The sequence below is a fragment of the Ornithorhynchus anatinus genome, chromosome 4 (assembly GCF_004115215.2).
Source record: "Ornithorhynchus anatinus isolate Pmale09 chromosome 4, mOrnAna1.pri.v4, whole genome shotgun sequence".
Classification (NCBI taxonomy): domain Eukaryota; kingdom Metazoa; phylum Chordata; class Mammalia; order Monotremata; family Ornithorhynchidae; genus Ornithorhynchus; species Ornithorhynchus anatinus.
This window is the reverse complement of record NC_041731.1, coordinates 92,352,635-92,360,041: the sequence shown is the minus strand read 5'-3', so window position 1 is coordinate 92,360,041 and position 7,407 is coordinate 92,352,635. Positions and strand designations below refer to the sequence as shown.

The 7,407-nt window shown below is 45.4% G+C and overlaps 1 non-coding gene across 1 annotated transcript; it reads left to right on the top strand.

Moving 5' to 3' along the window:
- Positions 1-4,750: 4,750 nt before the first annotated feature.
- On the top strand, positions 4,751-4,888 carry LOC114811572. The gene has a single exon (XR_003759269.1). It is a non-coding gene; the product is annotated as a small nucleolar RNA SNORA7 (small nucleolar RNA).
- Positions 4,889-7,407: the final 2,519 nt, after the last annotated feature.

Below are 7,407 nucleotides of genomic sequence, written 5' to 3'. Positions count from 1 at the left end.
CTTGGGAGTCAGAGGTCATGGGTTCTAATCCACACTCCACCACTTGTCAGCTGTGTGACCTTGGGCAAGTCACTTAACTTCTCTGTGCCTCAGTTCCCTCCTCTGTAAAATGGGGATGAAGTCTGTGAGCCCTACGTGGGACAACCTGATTGCCTTGTATCTACCCCCGTGCTTAGAACAGTGCTTGGCACATAGTAAGTGCTTAACAAATACCAACATTATTATTACTATTATTTGCAGGTGGGAAGTAGCCAGGGTCCCCATGCCTTGGGGGAAACTGCCTGGGAAAACCTTTTTTTTTTCCTATAATTACTTTGAACTCATCCAGCCCATCCTCATCCTTGTCCCAGCTCTTCCAATGCTCCTGTAAAATTCTGTCTCCACTGCTCCCTTGCCCCGATCTGCACCACAGCAGCTACTCCAAGCCCTGGGACATATTGTCCCCAATTGTTCCCTTGCCCTCAGCCTCCTTGCTTCCCTGCCCTGAAACCTCGACTGTGCCGTGTGTTTCCTTTCCCCTTAAACTTGTCCCTTCCCTGCCTCATCGTTTCATTGTAGCCCACACTATCCCAAAGACCCAAAGCTGCAGTGGGGAAGCATAGATGGACTTACCTGAGAAGGAAGGAAGGATAATGGTGGTGGTCCTTACCATGTACCAGGCCACTGAAATGGGGATGAATAAGATAGGAGGGGAAAAGGTGGAGCCAATCAGGATTTGGGGCAGCATTATGGAAGGGAAAAAGAGTGCAGGGACAAAGGAAATTCTCCAGTAGTTCACTTGGGATACAGGTGGAAGCAACTAGCTGGTATCTATTGTTCCTGCTGATGACCTTTAGAGAATAATGATTAGTAATTGCCAAGGACTGATCTAAGGGTTGGGGTAGATTCAAGATAATCAGCTCCAACAGTCCCTGTCCTACAGTCTAAGAGGAAAGGGGAGAACAGTCAATTAATCCTGTCGTTCTAGTGTACTTTCCCAAGTGCTTAGTACAGTGCTCAGCACATAGTAAGCACTTAATACGAATGAATAAATGAATGAATCAATGGTATTTATTGAACATTTACTGTATGCAGAGCCCTAAGTAAGTACCTGGGAGAGTTGGAACAGAATAAGCAGACGTCCTCCCTGCCCATACTGAGAACAGGCATTTAATCCCCATTTTACAGTTAAGGAAACTGCAGAGGTCTGCATGGGGCTGTGATTTACATGAGCGATATTTGTTTGGATTACACATTTGTCTGGGCATCAAATCTACCAATCCGTAGTAGAAGGGGTTGAACCACGGTCCAATATGGCACTGCCTCCCCCTGCCAGCCGGTCAGTCAGTTATTCAGTTGTATTTATTGAGCGCTTACTCTTTGCACAGCACTGTACTAAGCACTTGGGAGAGTGCAATATAACAATATAACAGATACGTTTCCTGTCCACATCGAGCTTAGGGTCTCGAGGCCCAACTTAAAGTCACATGACACACTCTGACACCGTCCTGGTGCCCACCCGTTCCCCCTCAAATCTGTACAAGTGCAATGGAAACGGGGTAATGGCCACCACAGCACCAGCCCAGGAGTTATTTTTGTTAATGAAAAGAGAAAAAAAACCCCAAACGGGGACTTCTCATTTTTTCTCCTCTGCCCATCTCGGCCAAAGGGCCCAGTCAGTCAATTAATCACTTGTATTTCTGAGCTCTTACTGTGTGCAGACCACTGTGCTAAGTGATTGGGAGAATACAATGTAACAGATATTCCCTGCCCGCAACTAGCTTACAGTCCAGAGAGGGAGACAGACACTAATATAGTCAGAGGTCATGGGTTCAAATCCCGGCTCTGCTACTTGTCAACTGTGTGACTGTGGGCAAGTCACTTAACTTCTCTGTGCCTCAGTTCCCTCATCTGTAAAATGGGGATTAAGACTGTGAACCTCACATAGGACAACCTGATTACCCTATATCTACTGCAGTGCTTAGAACAGTGCTCTGCACAGAGTAAGCGCTTAACAAATACCAACATTATCATTATTATTAATAATAATAATTAAATAAATTACAGATCTGTACCAAAGTGCTGTGGGGTTCAGAGTGGGGATGAATGAAGAGAGCAAGTCAGAGTTATGCAGAAGAGAGTGGAAGAAAAGAAAAGGCGGGGTAGGCCCCTGGGAGGAGATGTGCCTTCACAAAGGCTTTGAAGGGGGGAGAGGAATTGTCTGTCGGATTTGAGGAGAGAGGGAGCTCCAGGCCAGAGGCAGGATGTGGGTGAGAGGTCGGTGGTGAGACAGACGCGATCAAGGTACACTGAGCAGGTTGGCATTAGAGGAGTGAAGTTTGTGGCCTGGGATGTAGTAGGAGAGTAGCAAAGGTGAAGTAGGAGGGGTGAGGCGATTGAGTTCTTTAAAGCCGAACGTTAGGAGTTTTTGTTTGATGTGAAGACGGGCCTGGGCTGATGAGGAGCCACAGTTGCTTTCCTGCTTTTCCCACTCTGGCCGCTGTTGCGGTGCGGTGTTGCGGTAGTAATTCATGTCTGATGAGAAGGTAGACACGAACCCTCCTGAGAGGCTGGGTCAGAGCCCCTTCCGTTTGTGTCACCTTCCAGTTTTGAGGGAAGGTTAAAGGTCTTCCACAGTCCTGCCACCCCTCCAGGGTTAGGACTGACAACTGGGGAGACTGAAAGCCTCCTGCCCTGGTCCAAAGTTGGAAGCCTAATATGTGTCTCCTTCACCCACACAGTACCTTCCACCTTCTCTCTTCTTCCTCGGGTGGGATGGCAGTCGCGGAGACCAGTGATATGGAGGGAAAACGGGGACAGAGTCACGGATTCGATTTTGGAGAAAAGGCACACATGTCCCCGGCAGACTGACCTTTCCCCAGGGGCAAGGCCCCTCCCTGATCCACGTGCCCATGTTCAGCTTGAGTCCCTTCCTTCTACAAAGAGTCAGGGAAAGTCACACCTCCCTTCTGGCCCTCATTTCCCACAGATGGAGATTGTGCGACCTAGTAATTCATTTGACCGTATTTATTGAGCACTTACTGTGTGCAGAGCACTGTCCTAAGTACTTGGGAGAGAACAATACCACAATAATCAGACACATTTCCTGCCCACAAGGAGCCCACGCTCTAGTAATTGACACTCTGAAAAAGATCCATCAGCGGCCATCAAAAATGGCCAGTTTATCATATCATCCTGAAGGATTTCATCCGAATAGCAGGTACTGGTGCATGATACACCAGTCAATCATGGAACCAACTGAAACACTGAGAAGTTAAATGATATGCCCCAGGTCATACAGCAGGCAAGTGGTGGAGGTGGGATTAGAACCCAGATCCTCTGAAATAAAATCTAGTACTCTTTCCCCTAGGCCATGCAACACCCAGTCCCCACCTCTCACAACCACTTTATTCACTTTCTGACTGATGCGAAAATCAAGCTAAGGGAAATAGGTCTCCAAGGCTCATGATGATACAAAATGGAGGTCTACAAAAACCTGCATTGGTATAAGAAGATCAAGATAAAAAAATTCACATATGGTAAATACCATAATTATTATTAATCAAGGCAAGGCTAGAAAAGATGCTTAATGCCCCCATAATAAGAACTTTTACTCAACATTAAGTATCTCTATTCCTCTGCCTCATCATCATTGGCATTTACTAAGTGTTTGCTATGTGAAGAGCTCTATACTAAGCGCTTGGGAGAGTGCAATATAACAAAGAAGGCAGATACACTCCCTTCCCACGTTGAGTTTACAGTCTTGAGTGGGAGACAGATGTAAGTATAAACAAACAATTTATTATCATTATTATTAATGATAATAATAACTGCGGTTTTTCTTCAGTTCTCACTATGTGCCAAGCACTGTACTAAGCACTGGAGTAGAAACCAGCAAATCAGGTTGGACACAGACCCTGCCCTATGTGGGCTTCACAGTCTCAATTCTCATTTTACAGATGAGGTAACTGAGTCCCAGAGAAATGAAGTGATTTGCCCGAAGTCAGAGACCAGACACGTGGCAGATCAGGATTAGAACCCATGACCTTCTGATTCCCAGACCCATGCTCTATCTACTACACCATGCTGCTTCAATTTATAACATTCCATACTACCATAGCACCAATAAAGAGTAATAATGTTGGTATTTGTTAAGCGCTTACTAATTGCAGACCACTGTTCTAAACGCTGAAGTAGATACAGGGTCATCAGACTGTCCCACATGAAGCTCACAGTCTTCAGTCCCATTTTACAGATGAGGGAACTGAGGCACAGAGAAGTAAAGGTGACTTTCCCACAGTCACACAGCTGACAGGTGGCAGAGCCGGGATTAAAACCCATGACCTCTGGCTCCCAAGCCCGGGGTCTTTCCACTGAGCCACACTGCTACTCAGGTAGAATCATATTTTTAACAGACAGAAGACAGACTTTTGCACAGATGCAAGATCCCTGCACTTGATCTTCAAAATATGCCTTCCACTATTGAGGAAGAGGTCCTTCAAAGCAAAGAAAACGAGTCAAAATGAGAGGGCATGGTCTCAGCCCTATCTTTGATCCAATCCACCAGTCTACTGCTGATATTTAATGGGTGCTTACTGTTTACTGTCCACTGTCCACAGGAACTTACAGTCTAGAGGGCGAGACAGATTTATGCCTCTATAGTACCATACTCATGTCATATACTCTCCCCCTCTAGTTTATAAGCTCGTTCTAGGCAGGGAATGTAATTCTGCTAATTCTGTTGCATTGTACTCTCCCTAGCACTTAGTATCACCCCTCAGGGTTGCACCTGGAGAGTTTCCAGGACTCTACCAGTCCCGGCTACAGGAGGGAGAGTCTAGCAGAGGCCTGTCCATTCCATTCCTAGCTTGGCCAGTGGCTAACGAGTGGAAGACCATCTGCTACAAATCAAATCTCAACCATGCTGGGCAGCGGTGGCATGGGAGAGAGTCGGGGGCGGAGATTCTAGTTTACCGTGCAGAGGATTCTATTTATTGCTATTGTTTTTGTCTGTCTCCCCCGATTAGACAGTAAGCCCATCACTGGGCAGGGATTGTCTCTATCTGTTACCGATTTGTACATTCCAAGCGCTTAGTACAGTGCCCTGCACATAGTAAGCACTCAATAAATACTATTGAATGAAAGGAGGTAACGGTAAACCGCTTCTGGATTTTTACCAAGAAAACTCAATGGATCCACTACCAGAACGATTGCAGATGGAAAGCGGGGCGTTCTGGGAGAGATTTATCTGTGGTGTCGCTATGGGTCAGAAATGACTCGACGGCATAAGGCAAGACAAGCACTTAGTATGATACTCTGCATATAGTGAGCACTCGAAACATACCACTGATTGATTGACTGACAGTTCTCCTGTTCAGACTACGGAAAAAATAATCATGGCTCCTTAGGGGGAATTGAGCCTATATGGAGTACTGTCCTCTGAATCCCCCAGATACCATGACACCTCCCTCCAAGGGACACAGAGGATCCTGGGGGCGGGTTAGTTAGGTGGAGGGGGACAGGCCTGTAGTTTTTCTCTGAAGCTGATCAAGGAGTGGATTGCAGGGGAGGTTGGATAAAGCCACGAAGCCCTGAACAGAGTATTATGCACATTGGGGTCACTCAAGAAAGGTTTGATTATGAAAATCCCCCCACCCAGAGAAGGAATATAAAATTCATTGTGAAATCGAAAAAAGGAAAGAAATGTTGGCATCCAATTAGTGGCTCCTAGAATACCCTCTGTTTAATTCTGCTGGCAAACCAACAGTTGGTTCATTTGTGGAACTTGCCAGTGGGACAGGTGCTGACATTTTCCAGGAGGGAAAGAAAGGGATGGTCATGCCAACCAGAAATAGCATCTCTTCTTTCATTTGTTATAAGTAGTATCAGCTTTGTCGTGATATGAAGATTTGGTTTTCCATCACCGAGGAAGCTTCACAATATTCTAGAATTCATCCGTAAATGACTGTAAACTTCACTTTAAGACATGTGTTGTGTGCCTTCCTTGAGTTCCCTTCTGGTACTGCCATATTTTATACTTCAACACTGACCTTGATCGCTGTTGTACCCTTTCCTCTCTCTCTATCTCTTGAGATCCGTGGAAAGGATTGGGACTGAGGGCTTAAGGGTTGTGTTCTCAAGTGAAAAGCGGGTTTAGTTCATTTGAGGGATTTCACAGGCTGACTGCAAATCCAGCTAGAGATGCCATTCTTTTTCCCCTGTCCAGGCTCAGAGAAGCTCTGGCAAACTGTGAGTACCCAGGCCAGGAAAACTACTTGGAGGAAACTTGAATTAAGTCCTAAATGGCCTTTACCTCCATTTGTCTGAGAGGCAGCATAGCCTAGTAGAGAGGCCCCAAGGTTGGGAATCAGGAGACCTCCACCATCTATTTGCTGTGTGTCCCTAGAAAAGACATTTAACTTCTCTGTGCTTCTGTTTCCTCAACTGCTAAATTAGAGTTAAATGTGTATTTCTCCTCTCACTTAAATTGTGAGCTCCATGTAGGACAGAGATTGGGTCTGACCTGATTATCTTGTATCTACTCCAGTGCTTATTAGTACAAGCACTGAAGAAATACCACAATCATTTGTTTATTATCATCTTCAAGCCATTAACTTTGATATTCTCCTTCTGCCTCATTATCATTTTACTGATGAAAAACCCACACACCTTCCCTATCTTTTCTCCTTAGGGCACCAGCCATGATTAACTTAGAGCTGCCGGTGTGTGTGGTATAGTCCTTCTGTTGAAAAAAAAATATTGTGGGTTTTATTTTCAGGGATTTTATTTAGTGCTTACTATGTTCCAAGCACTGTGGTACATACAAGATAATCACCTCAGGGTCAGGCCCTGTCTCACATGGGAATCCCAGTGTAAGTAGGAGGGAAAACAAGGATTGAATCCCCAGCATACAGATAAGGAAACTGAGACACAAGGTTTAGGATATTTCATTCAGTCATATCTATTCATATAATTGTATTTATTGAGCACTTAATGCTTGCAGAGCACAGTACTAAGCACTTAGGACAGTATAATACAACAATAAATAATAATAATAACGTTGGTATTTGTTCAGCGTTACTATGTGCCAAGCACTTATCTAAGTCCTGGGGGAGATCCAGGATAACAGGTTGTCCCAGCTGGGATTCACAGTCTTCATCCCCATTTGACAGATGAAGTCACAGAGGCCCAGAGAATTGAAGTGACTTGCCTAAGGTCACACAGCTGACAAGTGGCGGAGGCGGCATTAGAACCCACTACCTCTGACTCCCAAGCCGGTGCCCTTTCCACTGAGCCACGAGACACATTCCCTTCCCACAACAAGCTTAATAATAATTAATAATACCTATGGTATTTGTTAAAGACTTACTATGTGCCAGGTTCTGTTCTAAGTGCTGGGGTGGAGACAAGCAAATTGGGGTGCCACAG